The sequence below is a fragment of the Oryx dammah genome, unplaced genomic scaffold, assembly GCF_014754425.2.
Source record: "Oryx dammah isolate SB20612 unplaced genomic scaffold, SCBI_Odam_1.1 HiC_scaffold_2, whole genome shotgun sequence".
Taxonomy (NCBI): domain Eukaryota; kingdom Metazoa; phylum Chordata; class Mammalia; order Artiodactyla; family Bovidae; genus Oryx; species Oryx dammah.
In genome coordinates, this window is record NW_024070186.1 from 121168539 (window position 1) to 121192803 (window position 24265).

Here is a 24265-nt window from a genome sequence, read left to right on the forward strand (position 1 = left end):
CATCTACCACCATATACATCTTCATTAATGTTTGGGCTGGGACACCACAAACCACATTTTTGGATGGGCAGCTGGCTCCCTTTTAACCTCTGAGTGGGATGCTGCTGCTGCTGCTGCTGCTAAGTCACGTCAGTCGTGTCCGACTCTGTGAGACCCCACAGATGGCAGCCCACCAGGCTCCCCCATCCCTGGGATTCTCCAGGCAAGAACACTGGAGTTGGCTGCCATTTCCTTCTCCAGTGCATGAAAATGAAAAGTGAAAGTGAAGTCGCTCAGTCGTGTCCGACCCTCAGTGACCCCATGGACTGCAGCCCACCAGGCTCCTCCATCCATGGGATTTTCCAGGCAAGAGTACTGGAGTGGGGTGCCATTGCCTTCTCCGGATACTAAGGTGATAGTTGGTTCCAATCACACCAGCTGAATTCAGTTTGCAGTTTTTTTGAATACTTTTAGAAGCAGCCTCCTCTGCACCTCTTTAGAAACATCAAAACTTGTGGGCTAGTCCCCCTCCACAGAGGTCTGAATTCCAGCTGCTAACAAAGGTCTGTCTAGTCAAGGCTATGGTTTTTCCTGTGGTCATGTCTGGATGTGAGAGTTGGACTGTGAAGAAGGCTGAACACCAAAGAATTGATGCTTTTGAACTGTGGTGTTGGAGAAGACTCTTGAGAGTCCCCTGGACTGCAAGGAGATCCAACTAGTCCATTCTGAAGGAGATGAGCCCTGGGATTTCTTTGGAAGGAATGATGCTGAAGCTGAAACTCTAGTACTTTGGCCACCTCATGAGAAGAGTTGACTCATTGGAAAAGACTCTGATGCTGGGAGGGATTGGGGGCAGGAGGAGAAGGGGATGACAGAAGATGAGATGGCTGGATGGCATCACTGACTCAATGGACGTGAGTCTGAGTAAACTCCGGGAGATGGTGATGGACAGGGAGATCTGGTGTGCTGCGATTCATGGGGTCACAAAGAGTCAAACATGACTGAGCGACTGAACTGAGCTGAACTGAAAGTCCCTTTTCTGGGCTAAGAACCAGCGCTAGCTCAGAGGCCATCATCAAAGCATCTCAGGTTTAACAATCACACTGTCTTCTGTTTATTCTCTAGCCCTACATGTGGTTGCTGCTTCCTCCAGCTGCTCCCACCACAATAACCTAGTGCTCCATTTTTGCCTTTGTATCTTAATCAACTTTAAATCCATTAACAATTTTTTATATTATCTGTGTTAGAATAAACTGGTGAGTTTTCTGTCTCCTCACTGGACATTAACCAATGTAATAAATGATAGAAGACAGGGAATGTGAAGTGGTTAAACAACAACAACAAAAATCCCCAAACTATTTAAGTCATAGAGTATATGTAATTGAATTCGATTCTAAGACTCATAGCAACCACATTTTTGGCTAGTTGAGAAGAAATAACTTTTCAGGTCTGACCTCATTTTGGAAATGAATTTTAATTTTTTGCCAAATGTAGAAAACACCTGTATTGGGGAACCATTTATTCGATATTGTTGTATGGTGAAAGTCTGTAATTGGAAAGGTCATTGAATTAAATGGCAAATTAATTTTGGGGGTTCTATGATAATGGTATTTGTATATTAATTTTATTATCCCCTTTTCCAGCAAAATAAGTGTTTCTTGAAATGCGTAGAACATGCAAAAGGAAGTAAGATAAAGGAGTGCATAAACTGAATGTTTATGTCCCCACATAATTCATAGGTTGAACTTAATCCCTGATAGGATGACATTGGTATGTGGTGCTTTTGGGAGGTAATTAGGTCTTGAGAGTAGAGCCCTCATGAGTGGGATTAGTGCACTCATGAAGGAGAATCCAGGGAGCTCACTCAAACCTTCTACCAAGTGATGACAAAGTAAAAAGAAAGTCATCTTTGAACCAGGAAGTGAATTCTCACCAGATGTTGAATCTGCCAGCACTTTGAACTCTGACTTCCCAGCCCTCAGTACTGTGAGAAATAAGTTTCTTTTAAAATATATATATTTATTGAACTATAGTTGGTTTATACTGTTGTGTTAGCTTCTGCTGTACAGCAAAGTGACTTAGTCATCCACATATATACAATCTTTATTATGTTCTTTTCCATTATGGTTTATCTCAGGATATTGAATATAGCTCCCTGTGCTATACAGTAGTACCTTGTATACATTTCTATTGTTTATAAGCCACTCAATCTATGGTGATTTGCCAAAGCAACCTGAATGTACTATGACAGGGAGTAAGATCAGAGTTAGAGGAGGACGTTCATGGTACTTGACTGAAGCCTGCGTAGGTGGTCAGGTACTGGAGCAGGGCGGTGTATTAAGAAAGTAATTGTAAAGAACTTGGGCAAATAGGCTGACAAAAAAAAATCCCTCCTATCTCTGGACCCTTCAGTCCTAGTAATAAGCAAGGTCAGAAACCCCTGCAGCTGAGGTTTGTCCTTGTCTCAGCTTTCATAGGCCATCTTTGAAATGCTCTGTTCCAGAACAGCATGTACACATGGAAAGTGCTTATCTGTGAGATGGTTGCTTTTTCAATCTTGGTTTTTTCTTTTTTTTAAGTTTGCTAAGATAGTTGCAATAAATTTGAACTTTATGTTATATTGGAACATGATACAAAATTCTACTGACATTTCCAATACAAATATTAGAAAATTTTCTACAATATCATCATCAGCCGTGACAACAGCACATTTTATTGGAATATGTCCCTTTAAAATTTATCCAAACATAGTAAATAGACAGCAGCAAGAATTCTTAGTGTTTATGAGATATTAGAAACACATGCATGCCAGTTTCTATAAATGATGTAAAAAGAACAATCTTATATAAGATTGGCAAGTGTGTTGGGATTAATTAGACAAATCTGCCAAGTTTTAGACATAGCATTTTGTAGACTTCACATATAAATGTATTAGGGTGGATTCATATTCATGGGAATTGTCCTATTATTTTACTTTTACTTAAACAATGCTGAAAGTTGCATATTAAAAGTGAGGGAGACTACAATCTGTATTCTTTGTTTATAATATGCCAAATATCCCATTATTTAGAATATCCAAGTGTTTAATTTCACTTAGACTCTAATGTTTAGTTAGTGAACTAACATTTCATTTTGTATCTCAGTGCTATAGCTTCATAAATACATAATCAAGAAGGCAAAGTTTTAGTTTTCCAAAATTAGAGTGTATTCTTGAGGTTTTATTACATACTACATAAGAAGTTATAAAATTCGTATTGTGGCAGGACATTAGATAGAATTTTCTAGATATCTACTATTCACTGACATGTATCTTATCTTTACATCAACCAAGCCCTCTGACTAATGAGAATAGAAAGAGTATTATTTCACCTGAAAATGTAATGTTCAGAGGGAAACTTTCAAGGAACAGGATTGAATATTTTCTTCAACAGTTCTTAAAGACTGTCTTGGAGAAGGGAATGGCAATCCACTCCAATACTCTTGCCTGGAGAATCCCATGTACAGAGGAGCCTGGCGGGCTACAGTCCATGGAATCACAGAGAGTTGGACACGACTGAGCAACTAACACAACACAAAGACTGTCTAATAAATATATTAGGATTAAACACAATACTTTACACTATTCTTGGAACTTTAACACACATTTTAAAGGTTCACTGAAGTGATGTCATGTGTCCTACGACAAGGATCCTCTTTATTTAGATTCATTTATCATTATTTTCATTGCAGAAGACTTGTGATACTGAGACGTGTTTGTCTGTAAGTAAAGTTCTGGAGTGGTCAATTGTATTCTTAAATACCCATTTTAGCTATGTTGGTCATTTAACTATATTTCCATCCCAATAGTTCTATGTAAAGCTAAATCACAAAGTTAAGTGAGAAACTTTTAAAATCTCACGTCAGAGCCAAAACTCGATAAAGTCTGTGTTAGAAATGGAAGTATACACTGGTGAATCTGACTTGAAATATCTATTCTCTTAAGACAATATGAGTACAATAAAAATGGATTGTTTTTCACTTTTGATTGGTACTGATTACAAAAGTACCAAATATGTTTACTTCTCAATGGGAGATCTGGTTTCCATGGGGACCAAACCAACCTCATCTGCTGTTTTGCAGACCGTGCTCCATGTACCACCTCCACTTTGGCAGGAGTAGAGAGTGGCTGAACACAGCTACCCTGGCAAGTGTGCACAGCCCTCTATACAGTTTCTCCTTCATTTTCCATCCCCTTCCAAGAACAGAGCCCGGGGTGGTGGCGGGGGGAGGCTTCAAAGATGCGCGGCTTTCCTCCCACTTTCAAGTTGCATCACTTGTGATGCTCTTTGAAACTGGAACATTCTACATGATGATGATAAACATCCGCCATGTGTCACAATGTTTCTTCAAGTTAAGTGTCAAATTATCTGGCACTATAAATAAGTGCCTATTTTTTATTGTTTTAATGCCTCTGTTACAGATCCTGCACAGATCAATGATATTTCTTACACAGATGGATCAAATATCTATCATATGCTGGCAATTTGCCCTATTTGATAGATATTTACTACTAATTCAGGTGTACATCCTACACTTAACAGAGCTTGCTATGTGCCAAAAATTGTTCTAAGCCTGAGGGATATAGAGATGAGGAAAACGAGTTCTTACTCTCAATAGCTTAGAATCTAGAAGAGAAATAAGAATCACAGAAGCAGTATTTATAAACCACTGTGGTAAGTTTAATGATACAATATTTACATTGAAAGATATGGAGTCACAGCAGGGACCCCAATCTCATCCTATGGCATTAAGAAAGGCAAAAGGAGGCTTTCTGGGAGGCTGGCTTAAAAGAATGAAGACAAATCAGATGGTGAAGAAGCAGTAACTTCAAGCAGTAAAGTAAGAAAACAGCAGCTTCTGGTTTCAGAGACAGAAGCAATTTTGTGCTTGACCAAAACTTGTGAGGTGAGAAATAGTAAAACCAGTGAGCTGAAGTCAGGTCATCCATCCCCCAGTGAATATTAGAAATTTTGGATTTTCTCCAAAGCCACTGAAAAATATAAAAAGGAATCATAATGAGGACCACTGGTCAGTTGTGTGTTATTGAGTAACAAGACCCTGTGAAATATTTGAAGATCATGAAATGCTTAAATAAATAAATGGTCACTTAGGGGGCCAGAATATAGCCTTGATGAATGTTAAAGCCAAAACTTTTAACATTGAAAACTCAAGATTTCACTGAATACAGTTCATGTGTTATCTTTAAAATCAATGTGTTACATTTTATTTCCACTTAGCTTAGAAAAGAGAAATATGGTGGGAGGATGGCATACCAGCAGGCCTGAGGACATGTGAATAACTGTGGCTCTTTGGGTCACTGGCATATAGTGAATCAATGGACAAAAGGTATAGGGAGTCAAGAATATTCTTAAAATTTGAGCTTTTTCCTTTGGATTATCAAAAAATATTGTGAATTTTTCACTGTCAGAAGTAGAAAGGCAAAAACCTAATAATTTAAAGGTGCTCAGAGATTACTAGTTCAATTATTTTATTTTGTAAAAGTGCAAACAAAGATTAAACAGGTAAAATGATTTGACTAAATCACACAGGGATTTCTACTTGCTCTTTGTTCATAGTTTTTTTTTTTTTTTTTTTTTTCTATTCAGTTGAACAAAGTACAGAATAAACAGAAGATATAAAAAGATAATTTTGGGCATTGGGAGAGATATTAAATATATCATTATATGGTCCTATCCTAGTCTAACTCTCCATGGGTTTTTAAAGATGTTCTACTTTAAAATTTGATAAAATGTTGGCTAATGAGTTGAAACCCTCTGACTCCTCTCCAGTCAAAACTAATTCATTTGAAATAACCATATTTTTTCTCATTATCTTATTCCTATTACTTTTTTACTTTATACTATTATTACCTTGTTGACAGTTTAGAGTATAAATTATTGTTTACTATAATTGTTTACAGTAAATTACTATTTATTTAATAAATTTACTGTTTACTAAACATGAATTGATGGGCAATATAGGTAAGACAGTTTCTCTATTATAGAGAGAGGTGCAGCCAGTGGCATGATCATATATCATTAAAACAACAAATCTTATTCCTTAGGAAATTGACTTTAGATCATTCTGCTAGTCATTTATAGCAGTGTTTTGCAATAACACAAATAACACAAAGCAAGGAGCAATATTAACTTAAAATGTGAAGCCATTCATTATGAGAAAAAACTCAGAATGGATGAAAATTTGTTTCTTGAAAACTAAAAAAAATCTGGTAAGATGCAAAGCCAAAGATTTTGAATAGTTTAAGAAAAAGTCTTTAGAAGTATTTTGGCAAATACTATTAGAATATTAAATGAAAAGGTAAAGCATTTGTCTTTCATCCAGAATAGTATTAACTATTATTCAATATTTCAAATTAGAAAATGTGTGGACATTTGTGTCTGTGTGGGTGCCATTCAGTTTGGTCTTGGGCAATTGAAATGGCTAAATAACACCCATATGGTAAACAGCTTGGTACGCCCAGTATAAAGGAAAAGGTGTTGGCAGGGAATCTGTGAAGGAGGCATTATTATTTGCACTCTTGGAGGTGATGTAAATATCCAGCTTCAAGGGCTTTGTTTCTTTTCTTTAGTTTTTTTCTTTTCCTTTCTTTCTTTCTGAAGAGGTGTTAGACTTTGGCTGGGTTTTCATAGAATAGAATATTTTTCAATATTAAATACTCATGTCCAGATAAAAATTATGTAGTTTGTTGCCTTGGAGGGTGATGGAAGGAAACCTATATATTTAGTTTCTATAACAAGAATCAGGGGTATTAGAGAGTTATGGAAAAACATAAAATGATTTTTATCTGAAAAAAAACTTGCATTCTTTATAGGTCAACATGATACATGAAGGAAAGATATTCAATAATAATGCTTAATCATATTAACAGTTAACATATACTGAATATCAATTATCTGCCAGGGCCCTTTGAGAAGGAAATGGCAACTCACTCTAGTATTCTTGCCAGGAAACTCCCATGGACAGAGGAACCTGGTGGGCTCTAGGTTCACAGGGTTGCAAAGAGTTGGATCCTTTTGAATGACTGAGAATGTCAAGGCCCTTATTAATAATTTCCATGTATTGTCCATTGATCTAATTTCATTTCATTCCCATAATATGTCTATGAAACTAGCATTATGACGTCTCTGATTTTGCAGGTTTAGGAACTGAAGAACTGAGAGGTTAATTTAAACCACTGAGTGTGGGGTCAGGAATCTAATCCAGGCAGTCTTGTTCCACAGACATACTTGTCACTAGAGTGGTATGATGCCTTTTTGTAGTAAGATACCAATTTTTGATGTTTTTGCAACATTTAAAAAGTTGTGGGACTAGAGAAGACATTTAATATGATGTTTATAATGGACGTGAGCAAGAGCTCAGAACTTGGAGTAAAGAGAACATAGCTTCACTTCTCCATTCTGCCAGTCTTAGGAAGTATTTACCTTCCCAAAAAGGTAAAGTGAGTCTCACTGTCTTCATCTTTTTTTCTCTTTCTTTTTTGTTTTTTAAATTATGGATATGGGTATTTTTAATATATTATAAATTATATTTAAAATATATTTAAGGTATGATAACACATTTACAGAAGACTTTTAAAATGACGACATCTTTTCCCACATAGTGTTGTTTTCAGGATTAAATCTATACGTGTAATGCATTTACCTAATTGCTCGTGTGCTTTCAGTGAACTGTTATTTTTTTCAAAGCAAAGATCAAATGTTTACAGAGAATATATTGTGTGAACCATTTATCTTCATTTAAGCAGAGTGACATTTGAGCATCAAATAATTTCTGAGGCTTATATTTCTGAATTAGAAGATGAACATTAAGAAATCATTTCCTTTTTTATTTAATTTTGGAAGTCAATAGTACATATACTTAATTCTGGTGCAATATAATAATTTTAATTTTGAACTTGAGTTTAGAAGATTCAAACTGATACTCACCAAAAGTAAAAATTGAATTATTTGTCTGTGTTACAAGAAGTAATATTTTTAACACACAGTTTAAGATTGCTAACATCAGGGACATTAAATACTATACCTAGACTAAATAAGTAACTTTTCTGAGGTTTTACATGGATTTTTCAATAGAATGTAAAAAAAATTATATATCCATTCCTAGAAATATTTCTTAGTAATTACCATAGAGGGTGATGTGGAAGACAATTTTTATGTTTTCTTCTTATGTAACAGGAATCAAAACTTTAAATTCTCACAGAAAATTTAACTAATCTGTTAATTTTTAACATGTTTTGAAATATAAGATTACTAAAACAATATATCTTTGAAGTGGAATAATATTATTAAGTATTATTAAAAAGTAGTCAAAACGTGACATAATAATATCCTAAAACATTTTCTTATTATATTTAAAAATAAATTTTTAGATATTTTATAAGTACATCATTTAGGAAATGATGTCCACAATATAAGAATATCTTCTGAAAATGAATCTAAAAGAGATTAAGCACTATATTTAGTGGGAATAGTCTGTCATAGGCAATTGAACACAAACCAATTTAAATAAGATATTCCATAAATATGTTAAATAAATAAAAATCTGATGTAGAGCTCATACATTACATAAAAAGAAAAAATATGACACTTTCACTTTAATGAAGCTTAGACTTTTTATGTATTTTATACTTACACAAAATAAACTATCACTTAGATCTAAACTTTTAAGGATTTTCACTTATAAAGACTCAAAACTGTAGGACTTTCAGAATCATCTGCCTTTTGACATAGATTTGAAAACTCCAAATAACTTTTAGTTTCAATTCTGTGGCAACAAGGGGATCATCACCACATGCTGAAGTATCAGTATTATTTAACTCCTCCCCTGGACACTTAAAGGAGCAGCCTACGATGTGGTTTGGGACAGCTGGATCCCATGGGCCTTGGTTTCAGTATTTATCACTGGGGTAGGTGAACCTCACCTTGAAATGTGGGCAGAATAGTCTCTTCACTCAGCGTGCAGAAGGCTATGTGGCAGGGTTGAAATCAATATTCACACTTGCCCTGTGAAATCTACTTGATTCAAAGTTTTCCCTTTGTGGTATTAGCAATGGTGAAAGATGATATTAAACTCCATAACCAGTTGGAATTCATGAATTTCAAATTAAAATTTGAGTCTTCTATAGTAAAAAAAAAATCACATCTTCTCCCTCTGGGGTACATGGAAAGACTTCAGGGGACCAAGGGGCCTGGAACCAAGTTGAGATTGTGTGCTGTTCCATGTGTATGCACATTTTTCTATGAAGCAGGCTCTTAACTTCTATACTTCTGGTACATTCTCATGAGGATATGTAAACTATATATATATATTTATATATAAATATATATAAAACTATATAGTTATATATATATATATATATAAAGAATGTAAGAATCATTATGTTGAGAGAAAAGGAACTCCAAACTTCTGTCACAGGTTTTAAAGAAGCCAGGAACAATTGACATGAGCTTAAATTTTGTGTCAAAAAAATTGCTTTGTACAGGCTCTCTAAATAATACTCAGAAATGCCATGAGGCAATCAGGGAATTATCTTTAATATAGCAGGGGCAGCTGCGATGGTGCACATAGTGGCTGAGAGGAGCTACCCCACGTCTGAGGTCAGGGGCAGCGACCGGGAGGAGCAACCCCACGTCCAAGGAGTGGTGGCTGTGCGGGTGCAGGAGGGCCTAGAGGAGCTATTCCACATTCAAGGTCAGGAGGGGTGGCGATGAGAAGATACCCCTCATCCGAGGTAAGGAGCAGCGGCTGCGCTTTGGTGGAGCAGCCATGAAGAGATATGCCACATCCAAGGTAAGAGAAACTCAAGTAAGATGGTAGATGTTGCAAGAGGGCATCAGAGGGCAGACACACTGGAAACCATACTCACAGAAAACTAGTCAATCTAATCACACTAGGACCATAGCCTTGTCTAACTCAATGAAACTAAGCCATGCCTGTGGGGCCACCCAAGACAGGAGGGTCATGATGGAGAGGTCTGACAGAATGTGGTCCACTGGAGAAGGGAATGGCAAACCACTTCAGTATTCTTGCCTTGAGAACCCCATGAACAGTATGAAAAGGCAAAATGATAGGATACTCAAAGAGGAACTCCCCAGGTCAATAGGTACCCAATATGCTACTGGAGATCAGTGGAGAAATAACTCCAGAAAGAATGAGGGGATGGAGCCAAAGCAAAAACAATACCCAGTTGTGGATGTGACTGGTGATAGAAGCAAGGTCTGATGCTGTAAAGAGCAATATTGTATAGGAACCTGGAATGTTAGGTCCATAAATCAAGGCAAATTGGAAGTGGTCAAACAACAGATGGCAAGAGTGAACGTCAACATTCTAGGAATCAGCGAACTAAAATGGACTGGAATGTGTGAGTTTAACTCAGATGACCATTATATCTACTACTGCAGGCAGGAATCCCTTAGAAGAAATGGAGTAGCTATCATGGTCAACAAAAGAGTCCTAAATGCAGTACTTGGATGCAATCTCAAAAACGACAGAATGATCTCTGTTCGTCTCCAAGGCAAACAATTCAATATCACAGTTATCCAAGTCTACACCCCAACCAGTAATCCTGAAGAAGCTGAAGTTGAATGGTTCTATGAAGACCTATAAGATCTTTTAGAACTAACACCCAAAAAAGATGCCCTTTTCATTATAGGAGACTGGAATGCAAAAGTAGGAAGTCAAGAAACACCTGGAGTAACAGGCAAATTTGGCCTTGGTATATGGAATGAAGCAGGGCAAAGACTACTAGAGTTTTGCCAAGAAAATGCACTGGTCATAGCAAACACCCTCTTCCAACAACACAAGAGAAGACTCTACACATGGACATCACCAGATAGTCTACACTGAAATCAGATTGATTATATTCTTTAGTCTACACCGAAATCAGATTGATTATATTCTTTGCAGTCAAAGATGGAGAAGCTCTATACAGTCAACAAAAACAAGACCAGGAGCTGACTGTGGCTCAGATCATGAACTCCTTATTGCCAAATTCAGACTGAAATTGGAGAAAGTAGGGAAAACCACCAAACCATTCAGGTATGACCTAAATCAAATCCCTTATGGTTATACAGTAGAAGTGAGAAATAGATTTAAGGGACTAGATCTGATAGGTAGAGTGCCTGATGAACTATGGAGGGAGGTTCCTGACATTGTACAGGAGACAGGGATCAAGACCATCCCCATGGAAAAGAAATGCAAAAAAGCAAAATGGCTGTCTGGGGAGGCCTTACAAATAGCTGTGAAAAGAAGAGAAGCAAAAAAGCAAAAGAGAAAAGGAAAGATATAAGCATCTGAATGCAGAGTTCCAAAGAATAGCAAGAAGAGATAAGAAAGCCTTCTTCAGCAATCAATGCAAAGAAATAGAGGAAAACAACAGAATGGGAAAAACTAGAGATCTCTTCAAGAAAATCAGAGATACCAAGGGAACATTTCATGCAAAGATGGGCTCGATAAAGGACAGAAATGGTATGGACCTAACAGAAGCAGAAGATATTAAGAAGAGGTGGCAGGAATACACAGAACTGTACAAAAAACATCTTCACAACCAAGATCATCACAATGGTGTCATCACTCACCTAGAGCCAGACATCTTGGAATGTGAAGTCAAGTGTCCCTTAGAAAGCATCACCACGAACAAAGCTAGTGGAGGTGATGGAATTCCAGTTGAGCTATTTCAACTCCTGAAAGATGATGCTGTGAAAGTGCTGCACTCAATATGCCAGCAAATTTGGAAAACTCAGCAGTGGCCACAGGACTGGAAAAGGTTAGCTTTCATTCCAATCCCAAAGAAAAGCAATGCCAAAGAATGCTCAAACTACTGCACAATTGCACTCATCTCACATACTAGTAAAGTAATGCTCAAAATTCTCCAAGCCAGGCTTCAGCAATAGGTGAACCGTGAACTTCCAGATGTTCAAGCTGGTTTTAGAAAAGGCAGAGAAACCAGAGATCAAATTGCTAACATCCACTGGATCATTGAAAAAGGAAGAAAGTTCCAGAAAAGCATCTATTTCTGCTTTATTGACTATGCCAAAGCCTTTGACTGTGTGGATCATAATAAACTGTGGAAAATTCTGAGAGATGGGAATATCAGACCACCTGACCTGCCTCTTGAGAAACCTATATGCAGGTCAGGAAGCAACAGTTCGAACTGGACATGGAACAACAGACTGTTTCCAAATAGGAAAAGGAGTACGTCAAGGCTGTATATTGTCACCCTGCTTATTTAACTTCTGTGCAGAGTACATCATGAGAAACGCTGGGTTGGAAGAAGCACAAGCTGGAATCAAGATTGCCGGGAGAAACTCAATAACCTCAGATATGCAGATGACATCACCCTTATGGTAGAAAGTGAAGAGGAACTAAAAAGCCTCTTGAGGAAAGTGAAAGAGGAGAGTGAAAAAGTTGGCTTAAAGCTCAACATTCAGAAAACGAAGATCATGGCATCTGGTCCCATCACTTCATGGGAAATAGATGGAGAAACAGTGGAAACAGTGTCAGACTTTATTTTTTGGGGCTCCAAAATCAATGCATATGGTGACTGCAGCCTTGAACTTAAAGATGCTTACTCCTTGGAAGAAAAGTTATGACCAACCTAGATAGCATATTCAAAAGCAGAGACATTACTTTGCCAACAAAGGTCCGTCTAGTCAAGGCTATGGTTTTTCCATTGGTCATGTATGGATGTGATAGTTGGACTGTGAACAAAGCTGAGCGCCGAAGAATTGATGCTTTTGAACTGTGTTGTTGGAGAAGACTCTTGAGAGTCCCTTGGAGTGCAAGGAGATCCAACCAGTCCATTCTGAAGGAGATCAGCCCTGGGTGTTCTTTGGAAGGAATGATGCTGAGGCTGAAACTCCAGTACTTTGGCCATCTCATGCAAAGATTGACTCATTGGAAAAGACTCTGATTCTGGGAGGGATTGGAGGCAGGAGGAGAAGGGGACGACAGAGGATGACATGGCTGGATGGCATCACTGACTCCATGGATGTGAGTCTGAGTGAACTCCTGGTGTTGGTGATGGACAGTGAGGCCTGGCGTGCTGCGATTCATGGGGTCTCAAAGAGTCGGACACGACTGAGCAAATGAACTGAACTGAGATGGATTAACTGCTACTGAGAAGACTATGCCTGAGAGTCTGAAATACATAATCAGAGGGAGGGGTAAAAGTTAGAAAGTGAAAAAGTCATCAGCAACTATTTAGGAAGCATTATCTACTAGCCACTGAAGTAGGCATGTTACATATGTGAATATAGAGCGACCTCAAACATCACTTGGCAGTTATCACCATTATTCTCAATAGACAGATTACAAAAGGAAACAAAAGTTAAGAATCTTGATGAAGTTAACACAAATAGCTTAAGAGGGAGATCTGAAGTCCTTACCAAGTTCTGACTAGACTGCAGTATTTCTGATATATCATTATTTTTTGTGTTTAAAATCTTAGCATTCTATAAGTAAAAAATTTCAAGAATTTTGTTTTATTCACCAGTATGTAAGGTTAAGTTTGGTGCCTAGAACAAAATAGGAACTAATTGTAAAATGAATGCATCTAGCCCAAACTACCATTTAACAGAGAAAATAGGAGAACAAGAGAGGGAAAATATCTTATTAAAGGCCACTCACCTAGTTAGCAGCAAAAGTAATGGAAGCCCAATATCCTGTATCCTAGATAAATATGTTGTCTACTGCATATGAGTGGTAAAGCCCATTCCAGAATACCTCTTTATCTTGGATCAGTACTGGCTCTCTGAAGTAGATGACTTCTTCTAAATTATTCTATGTAATTGTACCCACAAAACACTCTATCTGTAACAAGTTTTCATTCTGTTCTTAAAAAGAATTTGTCCTTAATTATGATATAGTTTCCTTCATCTGGTATATTTTGCTAATGTTCTTATTTTGTCCTTCTGATCTATAAAGAATCATATAATTCTTCACACCCTATAAATTCACCTTCAGTATATGTCTAGCAAATAAAAGAGAACATGTCCCAAACTGACTCTTGCAATGCAATTTGTGTTGATTACAGAGTTCAGCTCTTGTTTTAAACTTTCAATTGCTCCAGCTATATTGTTTATTCTTCTGAATCCTGATAGAACTTTTTACCTCAATTTAAGCAGTCACCAAGCTTTATAATTATTCTTGTTTGTGTATACATTTAATCTTTCCTAAAACAGAATTTACATGTGATTTTATATCTTACCTAAAATAACTCTTGTTAGGTGCTCATGCCTTGCTAATAACCTTGCATCGCTCTGAATTAGAGTTGGGGCTTTGAGGTAATTCTAGTCCTGAAAAGTTATTTAATAGCTGTAGTATTTATAGAAGCTCAACTTTCCCTCAGCAATTACCAGGCTACCTCCTTTGTCCTTTTACATTTCCTCATATATCCTTAATTGATCTCTGTACAAACATGTATTTTCTGATCATCTATTTATTAGGTAGAAAGTTAGGCCTGAGCCTAGCAGAAAAGGATGCAAGCAGATCTCTAAACCCCACCCTAGTCAGGGGCCAACAGGGCCCAGGAGAACTCACAGATATCTACAAAATAACCACAGAGACTTTTCTAACTCTGGCACCTGCATCCTAGGTACACACGATACAAACTAACCATAGGGGCTTCTCCAACTCCAGTATGTGAATCCTTGATACACAGCTGTATCCCCAAGTGGCCATAGGCAGCCAGGAGCCCATTAAAGGTTCATAAACATTCAATACACACATACATCTGATTAAAGCAGACCAAATTATGGGAAAGACATGCTCAATAGAGCCTGTTGTTAGGTAACTTGTAACTGTCAAATCAAAATTGTCAGTCTAAGCCCCTTAGATGAATATGTAAAAGCCGTATCTTGAAAACACTGTACCTCATCATTCCAGCACCAGTACCTTTCTTGGCTTGGCCCACCTCTTGCTGAGGTATTCTTTCCTTAGTAAACTTGTTTTTGTCATAGGTAGGATTTCAGATTCTTCTTTGTATCCTTACCAAGTTCTGACGCCCATGAGGGAGGGTCCTCTTTGATGCTCCCAAATCCAGTTACATATTAATACATTGGCCAACACTGATCTCAGGTCCCTGTTGTGTCTTTTAGTTGTCCTAAAGATTCTCTAGGCTGAGAAAATTGTTAATATTGCCAAATATACCTCCTGATATCAATAAGATACAATTATCATCAACTTCTTATGAAATGAAAACAATACAAAACAAGGCCACATAGGCCCCAAGGAACTATATTCTCTGAGGTACAGATTACACTTTAAATTCTGAATTTTACTTTAAGATACTGTTTATCTCTACCTTTCAAAAATATGGAAAGCAGATATATATATAATTGAAAAAAATTAGTTCTATTACAGTTACCTCAGGTTTTTCTCCCCTTTCTATGGGAAATACACTTGGCTTTAGCAAGAAGGACTGGAAGAGAAAAAAATTTGCATTTAATGTGTATGCCAGACACTGCTGAGGAAAATCATCCTACTTCATTTGCTTACCATGTTCTTTCAGAGTAAATTTCCTTCAGTTAAAGGGAGATTGTTAATGTCAGATCTTTCTATATCTAACCAAAATATATCAAATATTGTTCAAAGAGCTGACTCACATTATGTCTGTGTATTGTACAAAGGGTGCATTAAATATAAGTTTTTAATAACCAAGAAATTACTGACAGACAATCCTTAAAAAGAAGCCATATAGTGAATGTGGGATTAAGCCCTTAACAAGAGTCCTTGATACTTGCAGACGTCCTGCAGCTCTCTGAATTCCCATCATGGTTTTAATCATAATTGCTTTCTTAGCACCCATCTGGGCTGCTATCAACAGAGGCCTATTACTTCCAGAAAAGAATAAATAGGGAGGCAAGTGAATTCTTCGGAAGCTCCAGTTCTGCCTTGGTGCAGATTTCTCCATAATAACATAAAAGAAGGAAGCATTAAAAAAAAAAAAAGATTTAACTGAAGCAAGTATCCCTAAATAGATTATTTTCCACAAAGAATCAGTGGGTGCTAAATGTTCCCTTGTTGGCTATAAAATCACTGGGGGAGAAATAACAATTCCAGCAATCACAGCATTAGTTTAACCCTACGAACTTAGATACAAAGAAAAAATGAAAAATACTTTCAAAAGACCATCCTAAAGAAGGCCACACAATTAAGATGGTCATTAGTGGGAGGTTTCCAGCTTCTTTGCTTTTGCTCTGGAAGGGGCTCCATAGGGTCTATGATTACCCTTCAAAGCATAACAATATGTGTTTCTGTTCATGGATTTTGGGGATTGAATATGTTATTAAAAGAATCGCTGTAGTTTCATCACTTCTAGTATCTCCTGGGGCATTGTATACAGCTGCATTCAAAGAAAATGAACTGTTTTAGACTTGATCATATTCGTCCCTTGGGCTCATCTGATTACAAAATTGCCCAATGAGCTGTTACAGTATTTTCAACTAATTAAGTAACACATATATTGGGATTTCTTTCTTCTTTTTTTGCCTTTATAGTATATGTTTCACCTGTCTCTAACAGTGTGAATGTCTCAGTGTTTGTTGTGCTGCCAAAACACTCAAACCGCATCCCTAAAATACATCTTTCCTCACATCCCTCTTCATGTCAAGGAGATGAATAGTGCGCATTTGTTTTGCCGTTTTATTGATTCTTAATCAGAGCCATTAGCAAATCTATTCAATCCAGGAACTCTGAGAGCTACATTTGACTACCAGATCATGCAGTTTCCTAAATCAGTGGGTGACAATTCAAGAGTCCTTTGGGACATAGTTACTACATTGAAGCAAGGAAACAGAGGCACATCTTCAGTGAAATCAACTGTCACATAGAGGAAGAAGTGAATCCTTCAGAATGAGTGTTTTTGCCATGTTGCAAATTTCTCTTTGAAATCAAGGAATGATGCATTAAAAAAAAAAAAAAAAAAGCCATTCAGTGCTACTGAGAGAGGGTTCCATGCAGCACTGTTTTGGGATCCCAGCTTAATTCAAAGGGAAATTTTTGCAGTGTCTAGAATCCTTGATATACTACAACTGAAGGAAGAATATGTCCTCAAATTCCTTGTAGCAGGAACCCATCAGGTGGCACCAATCTGGACTTCCAAATTGAACAGTACATCTACAAAAGGAAAAGCGATGGCATCCACATCATAAAAACTTAGTTCACAAGACCTAAGATCATGACATCTGGTACCATCACTTCATAGATGGGGTAAAAATAGAAACAGTTACAGACTTTATTTCCAGGGGCTCCGAAATCACTGTGGACAGTGACTGCAGGCATAAAATTAAAAGATACTTGCTCTTTGAAAAAGCTATGACAAAACTAGACAGTGTATTAAAAAGAAGAGACATCACTTTGCTGATAAAGGTCCGTATTGTCAAAGCTGTTTTTTTCTAGTAGTCATGTACCAATGTGAGAGTTGGACCATAAAGAAATCTGAGTGCCAAAGAACTGATGTTTTTGAGCTATGGTGCTGGAGAAGACTCTTAAGAGTCCCTTGGTCAGCAAGGAGATCAAACTAATTAATCTTAAAGGAAATCAGCCCTGAATATTGATTGGAAAGACTGAATGCTGAAGCTGAAGCTCCAATACTTTGGCTACCTGATGTGAAGAGCCAACTCATTTGAAAAGACCCTGATGCTGGGAAAGACTGAGGGCAAAAGGAGAAGGTAGATGGGATGGCTGGATGGCATCATTGGCTCAATGGACATGAGTTTGAGCAAACTCTGGGAGGTGGTGAAGGACAGGGAAGCCAGTGTGCTGCAGTCCCTAGGATCGCAAAGAGTCAGACATGACAGAGTGACTGAGCAGCAACCACATCATAAATCTGAAGAGAACCTGGGAGAAACTTCTTCCAGCAGCTGTGTCATTGTTGCCATTGAAAACAGCCGATATTAGGGTCTTACCCTCCAGGAATATTGGCTAGCGAGTTGTACTGAAGTTGGCTGCTGCTTCTGGAGCCACTCCTACTAGTGACTGCTTCACTCCTGGAAGCTCTACTAAGCTAGATCCAGGCAGCTATTGCTCTGTGTAACACAGACTTTCCTCTTTGTTATGTGGACGTTGCGATCTGAGCAAGAGCAAGGGAAATCACGCAATGGGTCTGATGTGCAGGATGCTGGCCTAGGAAGTTCTGCACACACATGGCACCATGTCCCCCTGAGCAACCTTGAGAGGTCTTGCCTGATATTTGCTTCCAGGGATAGTAAAGAGATTTCTAAAAAGGCTTGTGACCAAGGAGGAAGGTCAGGGCAAGTGGACCAGTCCAGCTTCTGAGTTTGTTACTACTCAATCTGAGGTTGCAGACTAAAGACACAGAGGAGTCCTCTGTGTCTGTCCAACAGTTTCCTACTAAAGATGGGGATGGGGCTTCCCTGGTGACCCAAATGGTAAAGAATCTGCCTGTAATGCAGGAGACTGGGTTCTATCCCTGGGTCAAGAAGATCCCCTGGAGAAGGAAATGGCAACCCACTTAAATATTCTTGCCTGGAGAATCCCCATGGACAGAGGAACCTGGTGAGCTACAGTTCGTGGGGTCAAAGAGAGTCAGACACAACTGAGCGGCTCACACACACACACAAAGATGGTGGTACTCAGTCCACCACCAAAGGCTCATGGGCAGCTCCCACTGCTCAGGCCACTGAATGGCTAAGAACAGCCCCTAGTGGTTTTAACGTGCTCCTTAATCTTAAGAATTAAGGGTGGGGGGAAATAACCAGTTTCTTTGAAAAAATGATTCAGCAATACAAGTGTTATGGATAGAATGTGTACCCCTAAAAGGCATGTATTGAAGCCTTTCCCCTCAGTGTATTTGGAGACCAGGTCCTTAGGGAGATAAGTAAGGCTAGATGAGGTGGATCTTGATCCCACAGGATTGGTGTCCTTAGCAGAAGAGAAAGAGGCACTACAACTTGTGCCCTTTTCCCTCAAGAGCCAAGGGAAGAAGCCATGTGAGGACACAGAAGGGGCAGCTGCACGCCAAGAAAAGCACTTTCTTCAAAAACCGACCCTAATCCTGCTTGCACTTCTGACCTCCAAACTGTGAGAAGATTAATTTCTGTGGTTTAAGTCATCCTAGTCTGTGGTATTTTTTTATGACAGTCCTAGCAGAGTAGTACAGTTAGCTCTAAGGAAATTATTCTATAGGAGAGCAAGGACAGTTTTCCTAAATTAAAAAGAAATAGTTTGTTGTTTAGTTGCTCAGTTGTGTCAGACTCTTTTGTGACTCCATGGAGCCCACCAGGCTCCTTAGTCCATGGGATTTCCCAGGCAAGAACACTGGAGTGGGTTGCCATTTCCCTCTCCAGGGGATCTTCCTGACCCAAGGATCGAACCCACATCTGTTGCATCGACAGGCAGATTCTTTACCACTGAGCCACCAAGGAAATCCCATATAATTCAAAATAAGTGAATAAAAGTACAGTTTAGTTCAGTTCAGTCACTCAGTCATGTCCAACTCTTTGCAACCCCATGAACTGCAGCACGCCAGGCCTCCCTGTCCATCACCAACTCCCGGAGTCTACTCAAACTCATGTCCATCTAGTTGGTGATGCCATCCAGCCATCTCATCCTCTGTCGTCCCACTCTCCTCCTGCCCCCAATCCCTCCCAGCATCAGTGTCTTTTCCAATGAGTCAACACTACATGAGGTGGCCAAAGTACTGGAGTTTCAGCTTCAGCATCAGTTCTTCCAATGAACACCCAGGACTGACTTCCTTTAGGATGGACTGGTTGGACCTCCTTGCAGTCCAAGGGACTCTCAAGAGTCTTCTCCAACACCACAGTTCAAAAACAGCAATTCTTCAGTGCTCAGCTTTCTTCACAGTCCAACTCTCCCATCCATATGTGACCACTGGAAAAACCATAGCCGTGACTAGATGGACCTTTGTTGGCAAGGTAATGTCTCTGCTTTTGAATATGCTATCTAGGTTGGTCATAACTTTCCTTCCAAGGAGTAAGCGTCTTTTAATTTCATGGGCTGCATTCACCATCTGCAGTGATTTTGGAGCCCCCCAAAATAAAATCTGACACTGTTTCCCCTGTTTCCCCATCTATTTCCTATGAAGTGATGGGACCAGATGCCATGATCTTCATTTTCTGAATGCTGAGCTTTAAGCCAACTTTTTCACTCTCCTCTTTCACTTTCATCAAGAGGCTTTTTAGTTCTGTACAGTAAATGCCAAAAAAGCTATATTCTTGCCAAGATAATCATAAGAACAAAATGCTATAAATCACTGTCTGTTTTCATTCAAATCTGCAGTAGAATCAAAGCACTGTACTAGTCACATGTCACAGAGCTTCTCAGAATCCAGCATACTTCGGTGTTGTCTTTTAATGACCTATATATGACATCATCCTTTTTTGATAGTGGACTTTGAGATGCTGCAATGAACAGCATAAAGATGGCATAAAAGCTCATAACACATTGTGGGGCTGTTACTCGTTTAGAGAAGGCCTGTGCCTGAGAGGTCACAGTGCATCCAAAGGCAGTAGATGGACAGTCAGTTCATGATGTTACTTGGAACAGTGCCATCTTCAATGTCTTATCAGATGCCTGAGTGGATTTTTATTAAATTAGTACAACATGATAATATAGTCAGTGTGATAGTTGCAGAGTTGTGTAAAAATAGCTAATATGATTGCTAGAATCAGATCTAATCATATGCCATCTTAATAAGGTATATTGACTGCATGCGAAAATTTCTTCTTATAAAGGAGATATAAGATAACTGAAATAATGAGATTATGTTTGTGAAGTTCCCATTGGCATTATTCAGAGGGCACCTCAACATTCTATTTCCTAGTTATACATGTAGCCTAAATATCTCCCAACCCCCGAGCCTTTCCCATGATTAGACATAAATCTCTTTTCATGGGAGATACAACAGCCATCACAGTACTATGGATGACTGCTTAACTTTCTGTGCTTTCTCTACTACTTTGGATTCTCAATTCTCTCCTGCCTTCTCGTTTCCTTCAGCTGCTGTTCTTTGTTGTGGCTCCTTCTACTGCCTTAAACGGGCAGAGACCATTTCTTCTGTATTCACCAAAGTAAATCTAACATGAAACTTCTGTGCAGAACAGAACTTTTACTGAAAATTTGGAAGTAACAGAGGAAAAATATCCCCAACAAAAGAGGAAAACATGAAAACTGCTATTTTCCTGTTGGTTGCTCTTGTAGCAGGGAATTTTCTCTAGCTTGCTCACATTGCTGCGGGGTTTTTTTTGCCAGTCCTTTCTTGTCCTTGGGAAGGGAGTTTTCAGTTTTCCCAATGTTTAACTTATGTGACCATAAGGCAACTGCATAATCCCAATTATTTCATTTTACAAAGCAAATTATCTCTCATTTTGTTTTATGGTCTTTCATCAGACCAACACTGAAACATATATTTCAAATTATCATTCAGTAAAATTGCATTTTTACTCTACTGTCTTAAGATCTTTAATAGATACTCACTAATCAGATTATAGAACAGTTCCATCACTCAAAATTCACTTGTTCTATGCCTTAGAGAAAGCCCTCTCCCATCCCTAAGCCTTGACAACCGTTCATCAATTCTTTATCACTATAGCTTTTTGAGAATATCACATAAATGGAATCATAGATTATGTAACCTTGAGGGTGTTTTCTTTCATTCAGCACAATGCCTTGAAATTCATCCAAGTTATTGGATGTATCAATCATTTCAGCCTTTTTACTGCTGAATAAAGTTCCATTGTGTGGATATACCACTGCTTATGTCTCATATGCTAAAGAACTTTTGAGTTGTTTCTGGTTTAGATGATTATAAATAGGATTGCTGTAAAATTCTGCATAGAGATTTCTGAATAAGCATGAGTTTTGTTTTGTTTTGTTTTTAATTTCTCTGAAGAAAATATCCAATATTTTCCAGAACATCCAGTAAATATCCAGTAAAATATCCAGAACAGGTAGGACATATGGTAAGTGCATGTTTAACTTAAAACAAAAACCTGCCAAACTTATCCAAAGTAGGTGTATCCATTTTTTTTTTTTTTTTTTGCATTCCTACCAGTAATGTATGAAAGTTTCAGTCATTCTACAGCATCAGTCACACTTGGATTGTCAGATAATTTTTAGCTGTTCTAGTGTTCTTGCCTGGAGAATCCCAGGGACGGGGGAGCCTGGTGGGCTACCGTCTATGGGGTCACACAGAGTCGGACACGACTGAAGCGACTTAGCAGCAGCAGCAGCAGTAGGTATATAGTGGTATCTCATCATGCTTTTATTTTATATTTCCCTAATAGCTAACCATATTGAGCATTTTTCATATGCTCATTGTCCATCCTATATCCACTCTGATGAAGTATCTTTTCAAGTCTTTAGCCTACTTTCAAACTGGGTTATTTGCTTTTATAATAAGTTTTCAGAGTTCTTCAGATATTAAAAAAATTTGTCTCATCTACAACATTTTCTGATTAATTTCTAAAGGGCAGTTATTCTGATGTTTTCTCCCATTACTGCTTTTAAAAAAATACAATCTCAAAAGAAATACCCTTTCCATTTGCTAAGCCTAAAATCAGTACCTATGTTCATCATCTGTATTCCTCTATTTGTGCTATCTGTCTTATGCTCCTTCAGTTACATTCTTTTTGATAGTTCCAAAATCTTTTGCATGGTCCATTCTTTCTTTTAATGTTAAAATCTTTATATTGAATATAGAAATAACTTATGACTCCTAAGTCACTGCCTTTCTGTCATTGCCATTAGGCTTCCTGAAAAATGTACTATACTTTCTGCCAAAGTATAGTACAACTTTGTAGTACTTTATATAACTTTATAGTGTTTATGCAACTCAAACTCTGCTTTCATTATCATTTTAAAAATGATCTCAAAACAATCATCAGCGACCAGCAGTTTCCTCTTTTGAGGGCCTCTTTGTGTTCATTCTTAGATGACACACTTGCCTACGACTTCTCTCTAGATAATGAAAGTATCACAGAGAAATCAATCATTGTAGTTACAGAGAAAGAGTAACGTAAATATTTTTGGAAACAGAATCTTATGCTTTCTGAAAAAAAAAGTTTTATAGAAAAATTCATGTGGATAAAAGATGCAGAAATGCTCAGAATTTAGCATCCACATAAAATTTAACTGGGTATATTTATATGTGAAAGGCATTTGTGTTCATGGTATCTTGTTTCATTTGAACTCGTTCTTCCAGATTGAAGTATGTGAATTTGGTTTACTGATGTAATCCTTCAATGCTTTGTTTTTCTGATTTGTGAAATGGAGATAAAAATAGCAGCTAACCCAAAGAAGTTTTATAAATATTGTAAAAGATTATGAGTGTAAACCCAAAGAAGTTTTGTAAATATTATATGAAATTATGAGTGTAAAGCATTTATTAGAGTAATGAAATACAGAAAACAATTAATAGGTAATCTGATTTTTTTCTTTTGCAGTATTTCTCTAATTCATTTAAAAATATGTTTTAAAGATATGACAGTTCATTCAGTATGAGTCATTGACACTGGTGACCTATAAATTTTGTGGAGCTTTGAACAGTTTTTTCCTTTTAATTGTGAATGTTTAGATGTACAATATATGGTGTTTATATGCCTTTTACATATGTTGGGTAAGTTTTCTCTTTGCTTGCCTGCAGAGAACCTCTACATAAACCAGATTTGTAGAGTTTAACCAACTCAGTGGGAACTCTACATTATGAATGTATTTTAACTGACAGAGAAGAGAATCATGAAAGAGTTCAACCAAAAGTTTGAGTGCTAATTAACAAAAAGCTTATGCTTAGTTATCTTTTCTTTCTTAAAATCAGTTACTTGTAACAAATTATTACATAAATTTTTGTTCATATAATTCAGGTCCCAAGATATTCCTGGGTGCTTTTATTCTGTGTAATTCTTTAAAACATTCTGCATTATCTATCATTTTAGGAGTCTGGTGATTTATTCTCTGTAGGATAGCATATGCATACACTGGAGGGTTTTTGTTTTGCCTATTTACTTCCTTTGTCTACATAATTCTGTTGAGAGTTTCTTGTATAAACCACATTGTCTTTTCCTTTTTTATTTTTAAGTATTCACCTGTGCTCTTATAATTCCAGTTTTACAAAGAAGCAAAGGCTATTAATCAAATTTAACTGAAAATAGCTCTTCTTAGGACTGTTTCTTTTGGCAAGAGCAAAGAAGTGAATCATGTAAAAGGAATCCATTAGAATCATCATACCTAGCATTCCTAGAAAATAACA

The 24265-nt window shown here is 37.6% G+C and overlaps 1 pseudogene; it reads left to right on the forward strand.

The window, feature by feature from the left end:
- The window catches only part of LOC120882063, a 40985-nt pseudogene extending 22740 nt beyond the window's left edge, over positions 1-18245 (forward strand).
- Positions 18246-24265: the final 6020 nt, after the last annotated feature.